Source organism: Rhea americana, unplaced genomic scaffold (genome assembly GCF_003343005.1).
Source record: "Rhea americana isolate MKP2758 unplaced genomic scaffold, rheAme1 scaffold_148, whole genome shotgun sequence".
Taxonomy (NCBI): Eukaryota; Metazoa; Chordata; class Aves; order Rheiformes; family Rheidae; genus Rhea; species Rhea americana.
Window position 1 is genome coordinate 2140171 of NW_028185572.1, and position 19735 is coordinate 2159905.

Below are 19735 nucleotides of genomic sequence, written 5' to 3' on the forward strand. Positions count from 1 at the left end.
TTTTTTCAAATGTCATGGTTAAGAGTTTTCTTTCAATCACATAAGAGTCAGGCGTAGTCTGAGAGTCAATGGGGATAGTTTTCAACACATAGATGTTAGTCTTCTGAGTTTAATTGTGTTCAAATTGATGTTTTATTGTTTTAAAGGTACATTCAATGTTTCATATCTATAATATGTTAGGTACATGACACCAGAGAGAAATTGAACATTTACGAGAACAATCAGGCGGTCTTTATCTAAAATTTTTCTTTCATTGTTTCAAGCCGGTAAAAACAACAATTTAACTCATCTCAGTAGAGAAATAGCCTTCCAGTGATCATAGATACAAGGCAGAGCTGGCACTGCTCTTTCTGAAAATGTTTTTTCACAATCATCAGGAACAAAAAGTAGTCACCAAAACGACCAGTTTCACTCAGGTTAGACCCCACATGTTACAGAGCATAAATATTTTTTTAAAAGGCAAAGGCAGAAGTACCCGGAGAAAAAGCCACTTTGACAAGTTTTAAGGAGCCTTCACCTTTGTCACCTGCAGTGGATAACTCATAGCTCAGTCATCTGGGCCTGAGAAGATCAAATGAAATCAGAGCTATGTAGAAAGAAATCCACACTTATCACTACTTTTTTTTTCTCTCTTTCTCTTCATATGTGATAATAAATTATAAGCATATATCTAGGCCTCTAATAACCAGGACCTGCTAAGAATAAAGAAATATGAAAGGGCAAATTCTACACATCCAAGTTGCTTCAATTGTTCTGTGTTTCTCTGCTTTAGAAAATGAAAAAGAAAACATGAAACATCTCATAATAATTGAAGGAAGCTTAGCCCTTATTTTAGCATCCATCAGTCATCCTTAAGTTCTACTCATTCACTTGAAATTCACTTCACTATGAAAGGATGGGAAAGCAAACTCATCCACATAGGATGCTTCAAGCACATCAACAGCAACCATGGTTGGAATGATAAAGATGGTGGATAGTGCATGTAGATGTGACATCAGGACATGGATCTAAGACACCCTGGAAGGATCCTATGACACCCTTCAGAGAAATGACAGCCATCCCACAAATGCTGCACTCAGCCATCAGGCTTCTGGTACTGAAGAAACTGGGCAGCTATGCAGAAATAGTATTGTCCTTCCACTCTGCCATATTAATGGAGCCAAGTGGCTGGAAATATTAAGAGATTCTTTGAGATACAGCATGGATTTTCATCCCAGCACTTGGGAAATTTTGTTCTGAATATAGTTTAAAAATCCTATTCAGTAGCTACTTTGGCTAACCATGTATATTTATTTTCACATTTCTCTTGATTATACACACCAGAAGATGTAGAAGATCATATTGCTCGTGGTTTGATTTAATTAGTATTTGGGGAATTGGGTCTGGCAGGTTGCGTGACTGCTTGCAGGGTGGAAATTCTCAATTAGCAGTATGCTAATGAATGCACACAGGCCATGTTTTCTCATTTTCACCTTTTACCCTTTATCCATTTTTAGAAGATAAAACAGGCCTGTTATAATTTTAGCTAGAACAGGATTAATAGCTTGAGTTCACATATTCAACATAGGGTTGCTTTTGATGTCTCACAATACATCAGTAAATGCGAACCACTTAGATGCTCTAATTTCTAGCAGCTCATATGTTTTAAGTGCTTGAAATGTTTTTTTAATGGATCATTGCATTTCCACATTTTGGTAGATTCATTTTTGCTGTTTCACTCTACAAGATCCATCATTCTTTCCAAACGTAATGGATTTTCCTTGCAATCAAAATCTGAGTCTTCARCTATTTGCCAAATTAGAATATAACTCTCTGCTAGTCATCCTACATATAGAAAAGAAGGAATATGTCATAACAGGAAATCTTTTCATTCCTTTTCTATTTCTTTTCCTTTCCTATATAATATTTTTTAAAGCATCAAGGTAATACTGAATGGAAACCTTAAGGAAAAAAAAAAAAAGAAAGAAGGCAAGAGGGATTTTGAAAGTCATTCTTGATTAGCTTAAATACTATGACTGATAAAACTCTGCTAGATTCAGTGGTGGCTGCATGGGCATTAGGAGCTAGCRTATGTCCTGTGTAAAAGAATACATTCAGCAATAAATAGTTACAGGAATATCATACAACCAAGTAGCAGGCAGATTCTCAAAGTCTTTCAGTGGAATGAAAATTCTGCTGGTGGAACCAGACTTTTTTTTTTTTCTTTTAATCTAGCATCTATTATTACAGAGTCTTATTTTATGATCATGCTGTTAGGGTCATCCACAACTCAAACATCATTTCCACTTAAATGACACAAAGCRTAGAAATATATTGGAAGGGAAAAGGGAGGATTCTTTCCTTTTCTCCATAGATGCGGGAGGTACCTTGGAAATACAGGTGATGTGATTACAATTTATTTATTGCTCTATTATTAAATATCAGGCCTATTAAAACATCTTAAAATTGGGTTGTTCGTATGTAGCCAGTGTTTCAAGAAACCCTCTTTGTGCTCATCTCAGTAGCTAATTTTATCCAAGACTATTACTATAAAATTAATTGGACAAAARAAAAATAACATAAAAAAAGATCATTCTTGTTTGGATGTATAGAAAGCCATGGCTGCTTTTTTCTTTTTTTTTTTTTTTCTTATACAACTAATATTTTCTTTGATGAACAATGAGGAAAGAAGTTGATAAATAATGTTTCTCTTCTGTTTAATTTTCCAAACAAGTTTCTCAGAGAAGCTTCCTGCTGTTTTAAAATAATATAGAATACCATACTAAATAATTACTAATGAAAAGGTATTATCTGTTTCCACAACTACAAAATAAGTAGGGTTTTTTTGCTGTAAATAAATGTTATAAAGAAACTTGGACACAAAATTATGGAAAAGTTGGATTACTGAAAAAGTTCAAATTAAGCTACTTTTTGGTAGTTTMATTCTAGGCAGTAATCTTTTAGACTATTTCATATGTCCGTTGAAAGAGCGATACCAAAAAGCCAGAAATGGTTAGAAGATTAAAATGTAAAATTATACTGATAGCTTTGTTTACATCACGGTACTTGCAAAAAATTGGCCCTAGAAATGGCATGAGTTTTTGAGTCACCTTAAAACTTACTTAAGCATTCCCACCTTTCCATTTGAAAGGCATACACTATGCACACTTCAATTTCATTACATTTTCCAGAGGAAGAAAATGAAATTGCTTCTATTCACATCTTTTACATGTGAATTTCACATGATTTCATGTCGCAATCAGGTTTCACCTGAGAGTCATAGCCAAAGAAGAAATATTCAACTTAGAGATTTATCTACATCTGTCTACATATTAAATACCTCCTCAGAAGAAAATAAACACAGTCAGAGAAAATAACAGAAGTAGCAAATGGAGCAGCCTGCAGGAAAAAAGAACAGGCTCAAGTGTTTTCAAARTCGGATGTTTGAGGTTAAGTACTGAAGATGTCTATTCAGATGACTGGAGATGAGTACTTCAGATAAGAAACAGCTGCATGTTCGTGGACCAGTGGTGTAGCTCTCATGAGTATGTGAGGTTTACAAATGCAGCGCAACCTGAGGCCGGAACACTCCAAGCCCTGAGCTCTGAAGCTGGGAAGGATAAATACTGATTTTGGGGTTCCATTTCATTCTCCATCTCATCTTCCAGGRCTGTCACTCTGGGCCATTGCTTCCAGATGAACACAAAATATACCTCTGTATGTTCTTTACACTTCTGAAATTTTACAGGAATATCTAAGATGGAGGCCCTGCTTCACTTCCAGATCCATAATCTGGCCATGAAGCAGCAGCTTTCCTGAAGCTTCACTTTTTTCCTCTGAACTGGGAGGTTCTTGCATTACCAGCTTTATTTTCCTTCTCAAAAGAAAGAGTTTTAGTCTTGGTAGTTAGCAAGGACCTTATATTTTCTTAGTATTGGGTGTTAGTATCCATATTAGCTGCAGAGATTAGCCTCATTTCACCCTTGCAACATTCAGGAGCTCCTATCATAACAAGAAGGGTGCGGGACTAGGAAATCAGAAGTAGATGTATAATTGGGATTTGGGAGTTTTGTCTTGGAGCCTTCTTCAGTCCACTAGAACTTCAGTCCTTATCAGCACTGGAGAAGGAGAGTTTTTGTTCCAGAAGTACTGACACATCTGCTAAAGACTGCCTGCTCTGTGCTTAGCTATGTGACACTGGTCTGAACTCACATCCACTGAGACAGTAGCAAAACTCTCCTGGCTGCAGCAAGATCCAGATGAAGAACCAGCACAAGCGTGAGGGTAGTATGGTCCATCTGCATATGCCCATCCTCCCCAGTACAGCACCCTGTCCTAGCCTGGCCTTTTTCAAAATRCTCTGACTACAGCTTTCACGCTGAATGAAGAATGAAGAGAAACTCGAGCTCTACTCAGTGAAGTCATTTTAATCGGACAGACCTTTTAAAGCTTTACTTTTTAACAAAGCAGGAGTATTTTTAAAACCTGCATGTTTGGTAGTATTTGATTCTAATTTATGAGTAGATGAACTTGCAGCAAGTTGTCTGAAGTCTGTTCTTCATATTTGAGTTTCATTTTGTGCCACTTCCCTTTAATGATCTTGGAAGCTCATAAAGTTTTGCAAGAGTTCTCATTTTCCTGACATAATATAAAAATCTTCTCAACAAGACATATCAAAGAGATATCTTTGCATTTAGACTAAAATAAATATTCGGAATCAGTATTTGTCTTCCTTACTCCTGTCTAATTACTGTGATTAGGTCCAGTGTGTGGTTTCACTGTTCACATAAATTTTGTTCTGGATTTTATACCATAGRTGTGTCCTGATACCCTTTTTGAAAACTAAATTCTGAACATCTAGCCCCTGATTGAAAATCTCTTGTTGGTTTCAATTAGTAATTTTTCATTGATGATCTCATTGATCCATGTGAATACCTGCTTACCAAAGGGAGTAAGAGGACTCTTATATACTAAAGATTCTTAAAAGCGATTTATTGCTTAAGCAGCAGGATACACGTTCAAATACCCTGACACTGGCAGTATAGTCCTCAATACCTCCACGGAGACGTACCTCTGTGGTGACAGAATAAGTAACCCGAGTCTTGGTGTCACAAGGTAGCCCTTACCATGTTAATGGCTTCAAACTGTCACCATCCCTGACCTAACGTACAAGGAATGTGGGAGCAGACAAAGAACTCCAGAACGGAGACTAAGTCCTTTCCTACCAGATGCTTATGCTACCAATCCATCAAGGGCAAGAGAAAGCAAAGATGTTTCTCCCAGCAGGTTTTCCACACTTCTCAGGGAGACACAGAATTTTCCTGTACTCTCCTGAGGTGATGAGAACACCAACGAATGGACTTTCTTGCAAAAATCGGCAATTGAGGGACAAATTTAATGAGACAAACTCCTCAGKAATATCACTTGAGTAGATCCTTGGCTAAATAGCATGATTTATGGGAAGAACCACAGCATATCACCTCATTATTTTCTTGATCTTGTTRAAGGAAAAATGAAATAAATTGTTCCTCCAACTCTGATTTTGCAAGTATGCCCCATCTCCCCTTCCCTGCTTCTTCATTATTCCAAGTTATTATTTTCTAATGATAACTTCCAATTTTTCCATTTTCATTGGCCTTCTTTCTCCCACTTAAGAATGGGACATGCAACAAGAAGGAGAGCAAGCCAAGATGGGAACACTGCACACAAGAATGGAAAGTTAAGAAAAAGATATTTTGAGGAATAGTCTGGCTTCAGAGCCTCTATAGGTCCAGAAAGAAAAATTGCAAAGGAAAGATCTATTTCAATTACTATAACTGCACAGCTCAGCCTATAACCTCACAGCAGCTATCTGCTGATTTAATCTTCRTGTAGCTTGATCTTCTCAATGTTTTGTATTTGTACTGAGTTTTCAGCTCAGCACTGCAACATGACATTTTCCTTAGTCTTTTTAATGAGGTACAGTATATCCATCCTTTACTGACTCCGATAAGGGTGAACAAAGGGAAATTCGCACATTGACTCAAAAAAGTAACAGGCACAACTGGAAGCAGGCACAGGAAGTCATCCTCAAAGCTTCCACAGATATGGAGAAAGATTAACAACATCAGGCAGGCTAATGTATTTGAAGCACCACTTAGTAGCAACYCATAACCATTACTGAAAACACTGAATGAGATTTTTGCAGGAAGCATTTCAYCCATTTCCTAGTTTTTGGTCTTTCTGAAGAACAGAAAGGAGGTTATGAAAGTCACTATGTAGGAGTGAGCAACTTCAGAATAAAATACCCACAAAACCTCCCTCCTCTTTCCATGAAATGATTCATATCAATGCAATTGCATTTTGCTGAAGTACCTTATAAGTGAGATGGAACATTTTCAGAGGGAACATTTAGGCTGATAACAAAATATCAAATAAAAACATCCTGATGGAATGACGTGTTTGTCCATTTTGAACTAGTCTCTCAGGAAGCATACTAGACTTGTGTAAAGCACTCTTGAAACTGCAGCCAATGAATAGGGAGTGGCTGAATTGACATCAAAGATGTCCATATACCTCAGATGAATTAACAAAAAGTACTTGAGGGACAATTTGACTACACAGAGGCAGGTTAGGAGTACCCCATGTAAATCAGTTGAATAAAACTCATTTAAGAAAGAGATAATCAACTCTAGAGTTTTTGGTTTTGTGCAAGAGGAGAGTTGAATCTGAACACAGTACTTAATTTAAATATTTTGGCATAACAAGGTATTCATACATTGGAACAATACTTGCAGAGCAGAGCAGAAACAATACCAGCGAACTTGGAGACTTCTTATAGAAAAACAATACATGTCAGTATAGTCATATTTTAACTGCTCAAATATTAAAACTTTTAGGAGAGCATGTCTGGCAGCATGCCTAAGCCATGTAGCTGGAACGTGAACATCTCAGCTGAGTGTGACTGGGGAAACCGTTTTCACAAGGATAAAAACAAGAATTGYTCCACTGGTATCACTCAGACAATGGAAACAAAAGCTAGAGTAGAGGTTAGACATGTTCTATGTTGAGTAGATGTGAAYTTTTACATGTGGTATATTGAATGGGTATATTATTTCTGTGATGGACATGGAATATTCTTTACTTAACTCACTTATTATTTTTCTTGGCCTACTTCCTAAGCTCCAAACATTTTCCAAAGAACAAAAATTTCTCCTACTCAAATTAATTTATGACCCAGCAAATTCAACAGTCAGACTTTCCTACAGATTTTGTCCATGTTGCACTCAGCAATRAAGCAGAGAAATAGTTTCACGTGTATCTAACTCTTAGCTGTGTAATGTGACCTACATATCTCTATGGTATAGTATAAATTGCAAAGTAGATCCACCTGTTGACTAAGACCCATATAGTGCATAGCACCTACATCTCCTTGATGTAAAATTAAATGCAAATTTCAGCATGCACTTAATTTTTCAAAAGAAAATGGTGAAATCAGCATAGGAGCTTTAAATAGAACTGATGAGTATAGTTATTTCAACTGACTTTGTACTTCCATTTTTTGCAAAGTCCCTTKTGAATGGTATGCATTTTTCTGCTGCTAATAAAAGAAGTTATCRTTCTATCAACCTCAGATTACTCTGTGCAGATGATGAGTCACCAATAGTCCCATTAAGGACTGTATTGTCCAAGCCTGTTTCAATTTTAAACAACTTAGGATGATAATGTCAGTGATGACTTCATGCCAGAGTCTAGACAAGGAAGCTGTTACTACTTGCGTGCCAGTGGGAATTCCCACACTTCACAGAGCAGGGTGGCCCAAAATAATGTGTCCTCTCTCATCTGCCTTGCTTCATTTTATGCCCTTAAAGGCATGCAAAATACAAACGTAATGAACTGCAATGTCTTTTTAAAACAAAAAAACGTGGTCGTGCGCAACCTGCACGAAGCCTCTCTAGGGAAGCAGTTGTGGCAGCAGATGGTGTCCTTTCATAACCCAGGCTGCAGAAACTGCAGCAAAGCARTACGAATATTGTGCAAAGGTTGTAAATGTTGCAGCCTGTTACTGCTTGGGCATCTGTACRGAGCAGGTGCCAGTGATATAAAAAATGTCCATCCGGAGAGGCTACTCTTCCGAACTGGAAGGGATCCACTGGAAAGCAGTGCTGCTTCTTTTGGTCACTTGGTTCGAGCTCAAACTGGGCAACAGAGCAGCCAGGAGGGTTAAACTGTTCATCACGTCCAATTGAGTGACAAATAAGTGTCCTTCAAACAAGAAACAGGGAAAGAAATAAAATAATGAAGTGTGCTGCAGGTGAGTACACAYAATGCCTCCAGCTCAGCGCTGACCACCTTGCAAATGATGATGCTCCCTGATGCAGAATTGAACCGGGAGCTTGTCATGTGGCTAACGGCTTCCTCTGGAATTTTGCAGAAAGTGGACAGTATGAGATGAGAGCTTACTATTATTCTTTATTTCTTCAAGACATACTCAAGCCCTGTAATGATGAAAGTTCAGAAAGTATCTTGACATACTGTGCTATAAAATTCAAAGTGCTGATCATTTATAATACTAAAGATCCCAAGCTGCTTGTAACTCAAACTTGGGGAAGTAAATCGACTGTGGGAGGAGAAATAAATTTCCAACGCTCAAATTAATTCAATGTGATTTGCATTCCCAAATGATAGCTTATATGCTTTTCCCGAATATTTTTATGTTTCTATTATTATATCAGGTACATCAATGAGGATAGTTGAATACAGTAAGACGTGCTCTATTTCATGAATGCAAGAGACAAGAGGGCTAAATTCAGGGCTAATTTTAATTGGCACAGGTCTGTCAAAGYCAATGAATATGCACAAAATGCATATAAAGAGAAAGCCAGAGCCTGAGTGTTGCTTTTGGGTTGTATTTTTCAGTAGCAACAATAATGTCTATTAGTGTTCCTGCTATTTCATTTATTTTTAAAATATTCTTTGTAGGTTTTGCAAATGTTTGTGTTGTTTGAGAGGTAGTACTCTTTCAGGTCAAGAGTGCATTTTTAGGAAACTTGAAGAAAATGATTAGTGGATGAGCCCTGGTTGCAAATCAGACAGCATACTGTTGATTGGGTAGAGGGCAGTTTCCTCCTCTGCATTTTGGGTGCAGTGCAAAACAGGGATTAAGCACTGATTAATTAACAGCTGTGCAGAGCTGTGATAACATAATTAAAGAAATTTCATGGCACAGAGGATTTGAACTGTACTAAAACATTTATTTGTACTGTATTTGCAGCCACTAGATGCCACTCTGTGCTGTGGGGCGATCCTGGCAGCATCCSTGCTAAACAAAAGAGACAATGTCTGATTTCAAGCTATGTGGAAATCTGTTCTTTTGTCCTACAGGTACACCTCTTCTGTATGCTTTCTACTACATTTCATCATATTCAACAAGCCAAATCAGCTCTCTAAAGTTAAATTTGACTGAGCGCTTCTTGATTTTTGAACGCTTAGTTCTGCAGCYTTCATGCCCTATTACTGTGGAGGAATAAAGCAGGGCAAGGTATAAAATATATAAATGTAGCGTGCTTGCTAAGCATAACATTACTAAGTCAATACAATTATTTCTCAGCTAAGCAGCTGAAAAAGATATGTAGGAATACTCAAAGTTAAATCAACATTGTATYGATATATAAAAGTGCTGATAGTGCAGGGGGAATACAAAACAATCAGCAGACTAATTGTTATCAAGAAATATACTAATAGCTCCTCATTATCACAACTACAACACATTTATTAGAGAGGACTCTATCTTCACCTTCTCATTAGAATGGTGTATCTCTTATTAACACTCAATTAGAAGAAAACCAATTGTGGGTTTACTTCTGTGTGTAGCTTTTCCACAGCTGACTGCTGTTTCCAAGGAGAGAACTCAGCTTATAACAGCACCCTGTTCTTCCAGCCCCCCAAAATACAACAGCAGAAAACAAAGAAACAGGTAAACATGCCCCAAAACCCAGTTCATAATCSATCTTTCACTGAATTGACTTTCTGTCTACAGAGCCTCTAAAATTTACTTTAGGCTGTCTTCTCCTAGAGTAACTTGAGCTTGATCTTGCACCAAGATTATCTCTGGACACCRCTGCAGTCTCATCTGAACAATGTGACACTTTTTGATTATTCCTTGTATTCCAGGTCTTCACTGTCCAATTCTCAGCATCACCTTGCTTTTTGGAGATCTTGCTTTTGTAATGAACAATCCCCCTGACTCTTTTATAATGAAATTKCCCCTTTACAGTGTCTAGCTGCAAGTGTTAATGAGGATCTAASTTTGACAAATATTCTCACAAAACCTCCGCATATGTCAGATTCAGGTACAGTATGCTTGACCTTACTGGTGTTGAATGTTTGTGGGCAGTTTTTGGCATATTATAAGCTCTGGCAATCAGCCTATAGAGACAGAGTACCAAATATAAATCTTAATATATTATGAAATAAAACGTTCTTACCTGTCATTTTTACCTTAAAAAAGTGAGTATTAAGGTTACAAGTACCCAACAATGATTTTCCTAGACTCCACTTTTTTTCTAGTAGCCTTCTCTAGAAATTAAGAAGCCAAAAACYACCCTGACCCCTTTTCTCTCTCTACATCACATTCAACAACAAAAGTTCTGCAAGCCAAATGACAGCCTTCCTGCCACCTTCGTTGCTACCAGGAAGAGGTTTTGTATAGCTGTAGCTCAGTGCAGTTGTGTAACAGCCATGAATCACTTTCATGTAGGAAATACTACTGGGAGCAAGACAGAAAAATTACTTCGCTTCCATCCATGCTCCTCCACCTTTGATATCAGCTACTGATACATCAGTTTTGAGATCTGAGACGAGACTAAATACTGAGTATTGCTGTCTTTTCTCTCCACTGCCCTTGCAAAACAAGAGGATGTCATGACAATCAAGAGAGCATATTTCAAAGACATTAGTATCTGTGCTGACTGATACCTGTTGCAGAGTTTATTCTACCTGTTATAACCAGCATAATTGATTTCACTGCTTTTATACCATTATATCTGCAGTACACTCACTGGTACTCCAAAAATCCATTATTCTAGTTCTGCCTGTTCCGCAGGCTCAATAAGTGTACACAAACAGCCACGCTTTTTCATGATGTCTAGGATGGACATTGCATTCTCTAGACAACAATCTCCAACTGCCAAATTAATTTCCTTGCCTATCACAGGTCAATTTGAAGTAATTGGATATAAAAAGCTAGGTTACAKACATCTAATTTCTGTCCACTGCACAAGAGCACAGCTTCTAAAYCGGAAGCATGTTAGGTAAAACCACAGCCCATAGATATAAGAAAAGCTGCTAGAAATACTAAGGAACTTATCAGTGATGAAGCGGKCAGTATAGTCTTCATCTCTGAAAACTCACCAATTGAGGTGAATTCTCAACTGTTTTCTTCCATCCGTCTGCAGGTTGCCAGGTCATCACAGAGTAAGGAAACTCATTAGATATATACTGGAGAAGTGTCTCACATAAGAGCATTTAGTTGAATTTTAGTCAGTCAAAATACTGGACAAAAAACTAGCACTGATACCTTACCTATTTACAAATTGCTTAAGACTAATGACACATGCAAGAGCCCACTGATGTCTTTTTTTATCATGATGATGACACACTCCTGTCTAGTTTTTCTGAGAGATTGAATGATTGAACTACCTTGAATATAGAGTTCAACAAAACCACAAATACTCAGATTACCAAAACTGTTTTGCTTCCATGGGACTGTCATCTATTACTTCTGATTCAACTTTTACATCTGGCCAGCTTGCTTTCTGGTTTAGATGCCAGTTGTGAGAACATCATAATATACTTAATGTCTTGAACACCAGCAAGAGACCTTCCAGTTTCTGGCAAAGAAATTATTCCAGTTCAGTGGAGCTGGATTCCAAAAAGTGCAACATCATGTGAAAAGCTAATGCTGCTCTCACTGYATGACAATAAATCATTATTCTTATATAATACTGATTCCTAAACAAGACCTTTTTCTCATCAAATATTTTTCTGAAGGYCTTGGCTAAAGAAACAGTAAGATGAAGTATAATACATTCTTTAAAGCTGCCTTGCTAAAGCTCTGTTGCTGGCCTACAACCTTTCTGTCAGCCTCTGCTGAAGCTGCCAAATGAGTCTCCAAGGAGCTATCTAGGGTGCTAAACTGCTTCATCAATCCTGTTGTAGTGCCTGCAACTCTCTGCAGAACAGGGTAAAGCCACTGCAGTGAATTATGTTCCTTCATTAAAAATGGTGTACATTTGAAAAACCTTCTCACACAGCACCAGCACGCTTTGCTTATGTCCATTAGCCAAGAGCCCACCTCCACTCTCAGTCTTCAGTACACCCAAGAACTGCAAACAGTCAGGACTGGTGAAATGAGCTCTACCAAGCATTTCGTGCTTCACAAAAAACTGTGAACAACTGACATGACCCTCAGTTGAATCAATCAAGGCAGCATTTGAAGAAAAAAACTTAAAATATAATGTAATCCAAGAAACTCAAGACATCCAAGTGGGATATACTTATAGCCATAACCAATTATCATGCAATTCCAGGCTCGATATAATTTGGATGMAGACTAGGACCAGAAGAACTGCATATGGAAGATCCTATAAAGTCAATACATAAATGCATTTCTCTTGACACCTCTGCAACTTTCAGTATTTCAGTCTTGACTGGAAAAGATGATAGATAGAGGTCTCTTATAATTCACAAAAATTTTCATACTCTTCTTGTCATTTCCAATCAGGTCTTTCCCTACAAGAATCTGGCTCTCCTTCAGTGGAGATACACAATGTCCAGTTCTCTCTGATACTGCAAGCTACACCATCATTCCTGAAAGGGCCACTGGTTAGATGCCAGCAAGTGACGAGAATGTCTAAAGCTGAGCCTCAGTAAAAGAGGGTTGATGCAGGTGAGCATCTGCAGCAGTAATGCAACCTGCCTTACTAAAAAAATATGCCAGAAAAATCATCAAATCTTTTGATAGGCTGGGAACACTCATGGATTCCTGACTGATATTATAGATATTATGAAACTCTGTCTACAGAATTTTATCAGACTTCTTTATATAGGAGATTCTGGCTCATCCTGAAACACGATGGACAATCATTATTCATGCCCAATTTTTTCTCGGAAGTACTGCACTAGTGTAATATAACTGAGCATGAAACTTTCAGTATTTCCAGAACTCCAGTGAGTACTTCAACTTCTCATGCGTAAACATCTGATCAAAATAGCTAATGCATCAACCACATTAGAAACTTTTCTTTCTTCTTTAAAACATAATAATCCAACCTGCATCTGGGATATGATGAGTCAGATATACAGATTCACTGACTTTAAAATAAGTCACATTCATCTCAAACTCAGTATAATCCAGATTCAGACTCAGAAAAGGAAATGGGACCATGGATAGATCATCTCCATCTCTATCAATAAATCAAACATATTTTTGCTCTTCCATTAAACATAATTCAAGTTGAAGATCTCTCTCTCTTTTTTTTTTTTTTTTTTTTTTTTTTTCTTTCAGGATGGAGACCTAGAGGATCTGACAGCTTTATAACGAACACCAAGGTTCACAATAATGCTGTACTGGCCAAACTGAGCTCTCCAAAGACAAAGGCAATACTTTCTGCTACCTGTACTCAGGTCCCCGGAACAAAGACTATCTGAAATTTTGCAATCTTCTGTTCCAGGAAGAAGAAACATGTCTTCAACTTATTGTATTTCATGCACAGAAATACAAAAGTTTTTTAAAGGAAAAGTACTGTAACAAGACACACCATTTCCCATGCTTCTGCCTCTGGAGAAGGGTGGACAGGCAAACACTATGACAGAAAGACTAGTTAATATGTCTTAATGAAAATGAACCCTAGTTGGAAGACATTCCGAAATTGCTAGAGCAAGAGGACTATACAAGATGCATTCTAATCCAAGTGACCATCCTTGTACCTTCATGGGGCCTGCAGAGCTCAGAGATATTGGCAAAAAGCAAAAATAGAGTAGTCATTTTATTAATGGATACAACTCTGCAAACAGTTGAACTTATCAAATGGGATGTTGGATAGACTGTTCTCAGAACAAACTTTAACTGTAAGGTCACTGCAGTGGCTTTAATTAAGACAGTATGGAACAAAAGTAGCAATATCCACCCTAGGTATGCCAAGAAGTACATCTATTAACTATGGGATATACATTTATGGAGCCCTGGACCAGGTTGCCCAGAGATGTTGTGGAGTCTCCTTCTCTGGAGATCTTCAAGGCCCACCTGGATGCAACCCTGTCTACCATGCTCTAGGTGACCCTGCTGAGCGGGGAGGTTGGACTAGATGATCTCCAGAGGTCCCTTCCAACCTTATCGATTCTGTGATTCATTATTGTACTTATTTCAGTTAAATATACTTAAGAAATGGAAATTAACTACTAACTATCAAACTAAATAAACAAAGAAGGAAAAGATGAGAAAATAGTGTAAATAAGTTTTGTAAATTCTAGAAAAAGAGTATACTTTACTCTTTAATGCCTGCTTTGATTTCTCTAGTTCTTGCATTAATCTAGTGTCCTAGATTTTCATGTAAGAACTTCCAGCTCATCAGTAAACATACAGACACATTTCTGATTAATTTACTTTATTGATAAACAGTTTGCAAAAAAAGAAAAAAACACTAAATTCCTTAGAACCTGGGCAATATACACATGCTTTATTACTATTGTTTCTATTTTCTTCTACTCCAGGCAAATTCTACCATAAACAGAAGCTAATAAACCTGATTCAGGAGTTATAACCACCCCATAATATTGTAAAAGCAGCAAAATAGGAGGCTGTGCAGCAGCTCTCACTTTAGTTAAAGGTATTTTTAATGACTTCATCCTTCATGGTTGCCCAAAGCACCCTGTGAAATAAACCTTTAACTCTTACATTGTTTCTGTCTTAAGGGTAATGAGCCATATGTGAAGACATATGCAATGCCTGAAAAGAGTGATCATTAATTAGAGAGAAGACAGGACATTTTCTGATTGCTGATATGGGAAGAAAATCCTTACAAAAATTATCTGGAATGAAGAAAGGAAATTTGTCCTTTTTTTGAATGGCATGAATATTGCAGGTGTGATATTTATTTCTTGCATATGCTGGGAAGTAGAATTCCTAAGCTGTGAGAGAGGAAGACGCCAGAGAGTAAAGAGAGGACCCAAGAGAAGGGAGTTCTATGAAAAAGGCTAAGACAATAATATATTCTTTGTATAGAAACCTCTTACTTCCTTATCTAAAAAGTCTGAAGGAAGATCCAAAAGCAGAGCACAGATCGTAGGCTTAACCTCTTCTCTTCTTCACTCTAATTGCTTTAACTTAGAAATTACAAGGTCAGGTACCCTTGCAGTTTTCGCTGGAACTAGAAGCATCCTTGACATCTCCTCCTGACCACTGAACACCCATTTTGAATCACCTTCTCTTGCACCTTTATGTCACACCATCTAGTGGTCATTCCGCGGCAATAGCAGTACCATGCCTTCTCACTGAAGCATTGGAGTTGGTACCATCAGCAGAGTGGGGATTTTTGCTTAAATTTGTGTTGGTTAATGACTTCTGGGTGGTGACAATCCCTGGCTTTTACCCATCTTAAAGAAAAGCAGCTAGAAGTGTTTTATTATGTAAGGAGAATCATAGAATCGGTAAGGTTGGAAGGGACCTCCGGAGATCATCTAGTCCAACCCTYCTACTCAAGCAGAATCACCTAGAGCATGGTAGACAGGGTTGCATCTAGGTGGGCCTTGAATTTCTCCAGAGAAGGAGACCCCACAACCTCTCTGGGCAACCTGGTCCAGGGCTCCGTCACTCTCACACAGAAGAAATTCCCCCTCACGCTCAGGCAGAACTTCCTGTGCTTCAATTTCTGCCCATTGCCTCTTGACCTGTCACATGSGACAAMTGAAAAGAGTTTGTCCCCGTCCCCTTGACACCCTCCCTTCAGGTACTTGTACACATTGATAAGATCCCCCCTCAGGCTTCTCTTCCCCACGCTGAAGAGGCCCAGCTCTCGCAGCCGTTCCTCAYAGGGCAGGTGCTCCAGCCCTCTGAGCATYTTTGTAGCCTGGACACTGCACTGTCTCCAGTAGCTCCATGTGTGTCTTGTCCTGGGGAGCTCAGAACTGGACACAGGGCTTGAGATGAGGCCTTATCAGGGCTGAGGAGAGGGGCAGGATCACCTCCCTCCACCTGCTGCCAGCACTCTTCCCAATGCACCCCAGGAGACCATTGGCTTTCTTGGCCACAAGGGCACATTGCTGGCTCATGGTCAACTTGTCATCCACCAGCACTCCCAGGTCTTTCTCTGCAGAGCTGCTCTCCACAAGGTCAGACCCCAGCTTATACTGGTACCTAGGGTTGTTTCTCCCTAGGTGCAGGACTCTGCACTTGCCCTTCTTGAACCTCAGGAGGTTCCTTTTCACCCAACTCTCCAGCCTGTCCAGGTCTCTCTGAATTGCAACACATCCGTTGGGTGTGTCAGCCACTCCTCCCAGCTTGGGATCATCCACAAACTTGCTGAGGAGGCACTCTGTCACCCCATCCAGGTCGCTGATGAAGAAGTTGAACAGGGTGGGACCCAGTCCTGAGCCCTGGGGGACACCACTAGCCACATGCCTCCAACTAGACTCCACGCCACTGATGACAACCCTCTGAGCTCTGCCTTTCAGCCAGTTCTCAATACTCTCACATAATAGAGAAAATAATTTACAGAGATGGGGAAAGAATGATTCATGCTAGGTTGAGATAAGAGGAATGAATCACCACCTTGATGATCTCTCTCCATAAATCATAAAAGGAAATGAGATCGCTAGTTCAGAACAGATGCCTGACTTTTAGACTCCTGAAGTTAGAAGACCATAATCCCTGTCAAGCCCGGGAGATGGGTGTTTTAAGAACTGAAGTTCTACATTTCTAGAAGATACTTCCAGGCAAGAAGTAAGTATTATGTCCAGGTTTAGTGCTGGTCAGACTCCATCTCTTGGCTTTTATTCTGGAGGCTTTCTTGCCTGTTATAATGTATTCTTTGAGTAGGGGTGCATTTTTCAGGAAAGTTGCACTTTTTATAGACTTGCAAATGTGTTCTTCCAGCCTTTAAAGAAATTGCATACATAAATATCACTGACTTTTACATGCTTTGTGTTCTACTGCTCTATTTCTATGAGTCTGTGGCTTACATTTCTTAACTGATATGGAAACAAGCAAATTAAGATAATGAAAATAACATTTACATATAAGGCATACTAATTAACCAGTAGCACCATCTTCCCTCCCACTGTGAGAAATCTCAGTTTGTGAGGTACAATCATGCATAACGGGTTAGGAACACAGGTTCAGCAGTAAAAAGGCAAAAGCTGAACATAAGTCATCTTGCTTTACCATGGTAGTGAATATGAATTAACAAAATTTGATTTTATGTCCCTTCTAAAAATCAGCTACTTCAGGTCATGTCAGTTTGTACCAYGGAGCACAGGTGCTCTGGTCTGTCTATGTGCACTTCCAGTTAATCGAACAGTCCAAGTCTGTCCATTTCTCAGTTGAAACAAATGCTAAAAATTATAGTTTCTTCCTATTTCATTGCCATTATGCTGTTATTATATACAGGTTCTTATTGCTTCGTTGCCAGCAACCCAACATATCAGAATTCAGTGCCACTGAAGACATCACAGGGAGGAATGAATAGAAGTTTATGAAAATTTCCTTCATATATGACAGAAAAAAAGCATACGTAGGGAGTTCCAGGGGATCAGCACTCTAAATTTTGAGTGAACACAACCTGTCCTCAAGTCTTAACTTATAGATATCTATTGAAATGGAAGATATGGGTTTCATAATCAAGTACTCTGATTTTCCTCAAATAGAGCCTGCTCAGCTGAGGAATTTGGCCCAGTGTGCTTGGTCTGTTCTCCAGGAAACTTACATCTGGAAGCATAACAATCACCTGAATGAGGAATTAGATGAATTCCGGGAGTTTCTGGAGTGTAAGTCTTTGGCAAATGGAGACAGCATCTGAACAACTTTGCTCTGTTCTAGACAGAATTATGATTGATAGAAGGACAAAATCTGTAGAAGTTAGATAGAACATTTGAAACACACACACACACAAAAAAGCATCAACAAAACTCCTCAAGAGGCTCTAGCTCCTCCTGATGTTGTTGTTAACTCCTATAACTAGATGGTCATTACTAGACTCTTCAGGAACAAAATGGTCTATAGAATAATCGCTAGCTTTTTTTTTTTTTTTTTTTCCCGGCAGACAAGGATAATGGCAAACAAAGAGATTAACAAAAGAGATCAACAAGTAAGAACGAATATGATCAGTGCATTGGATTAGGGCATTGGATCTCCTGATGCTTTCTTCTTGAAAGTAGCAGATATGGTAGCACCAGACATAACATAGCAGCTCCTCAGAGGAGAGAGTCCAACATAGGGCTACRAAGATGCTCAGAGGGCTGGAGCACCTGCCCTATGAGGAACGGCTGCRAGAGCTGGRCCTCTTCAGCCTGGGGAAGAGAAGACTGAGGGGGGATCTGAYCAAGGTGTGTAAGTACCTGAAGGGAGGGTGTCAAGGGGAYGGGGACAAACTCTTCAGTGGTGCCAAGTGACAGGTCAAGAGGCAATGGGCAGAAATTGAAGCACAGGAGGTTCCGCCTGAGCATGAGGGAATTTTTCTTCCCTGTAAGAGTGACAGAGCACTGGACCAGGTTGCCCAGGGAGGTGGTGGAGTCTCCTCCTCTGGAGATCTTCAAGACCCGCCTGGATGCAACCCTGTCTAWCATGCTCTAGGTGMCCCTGCTGAGTGGGGAGGTTGGACTAGATGATCTCCAGAGGTCYCTTCCAACMTTACTGATTCTATGATTCTATGAATCATGCAACAAGAGGTGCAAGTCTGTACTGCTACTTCATGAATTCCTCAGTCGCTGAAAGTAGCAAATAAACTCCTTGTAGCATATTAAGAAAACTTACGGTGTGCCTAGACAACATGTAGCACTATACTCTAAGAAAGCAAATTAATGATAGTACTGCATGGTATTGACATCCTAGTCACTTATATGGAGAAAATCACAGCTATCAGACATAGCAATAGACCTGACATGATAGTTGGAATTAAAAAAAAAAAGAAAAGAAACATCTTTCTTGAGCTGTTATGAGAAGATTGCTTTAAATGTGGGGTTAAGTGCCAAACAACAGCTTGGTACATTCTGATTTTTAGAAGGAAAATGTGTTTCTTTTTACTTGAAACATTTATGGATCTTAGCCTAGCCCTCAGTGACAGATGTTGATAACACAAAAACTACAGCTGACAGAAATTCTCATCATAAAAAAATATTATGACTAAGATATCCATCCTGCCTACAGTTATTTGTAGCCTTAGCTTGTAACAGACAAACATTTCGATGTTTGTAGTAGCAARGTCCAAATTTAACTGAGGGATTTTTGTTTTCAACAGCACAGCCTGTTTGGCATTTTTCTGCGTGTGTTATTATGGACAGCAAAAGYTGAAATATTAGTTGCACGAACAGAAGATAAGAAGTTGGTGATTTTCGGTCTTGAGACTGCAAGCCTGGAAACATCAATAGAAGTAGGACTGTAATCCTTAAAACAGGGTCAAAGGCAGAAAAATTGGGAGGTTACTAAAACAAGCCTTGAAATATGCTTCAAAAGAGATGTGACAAAACTCACTAGTTATTAACGTCTTCCAAATAGCTTGAAATG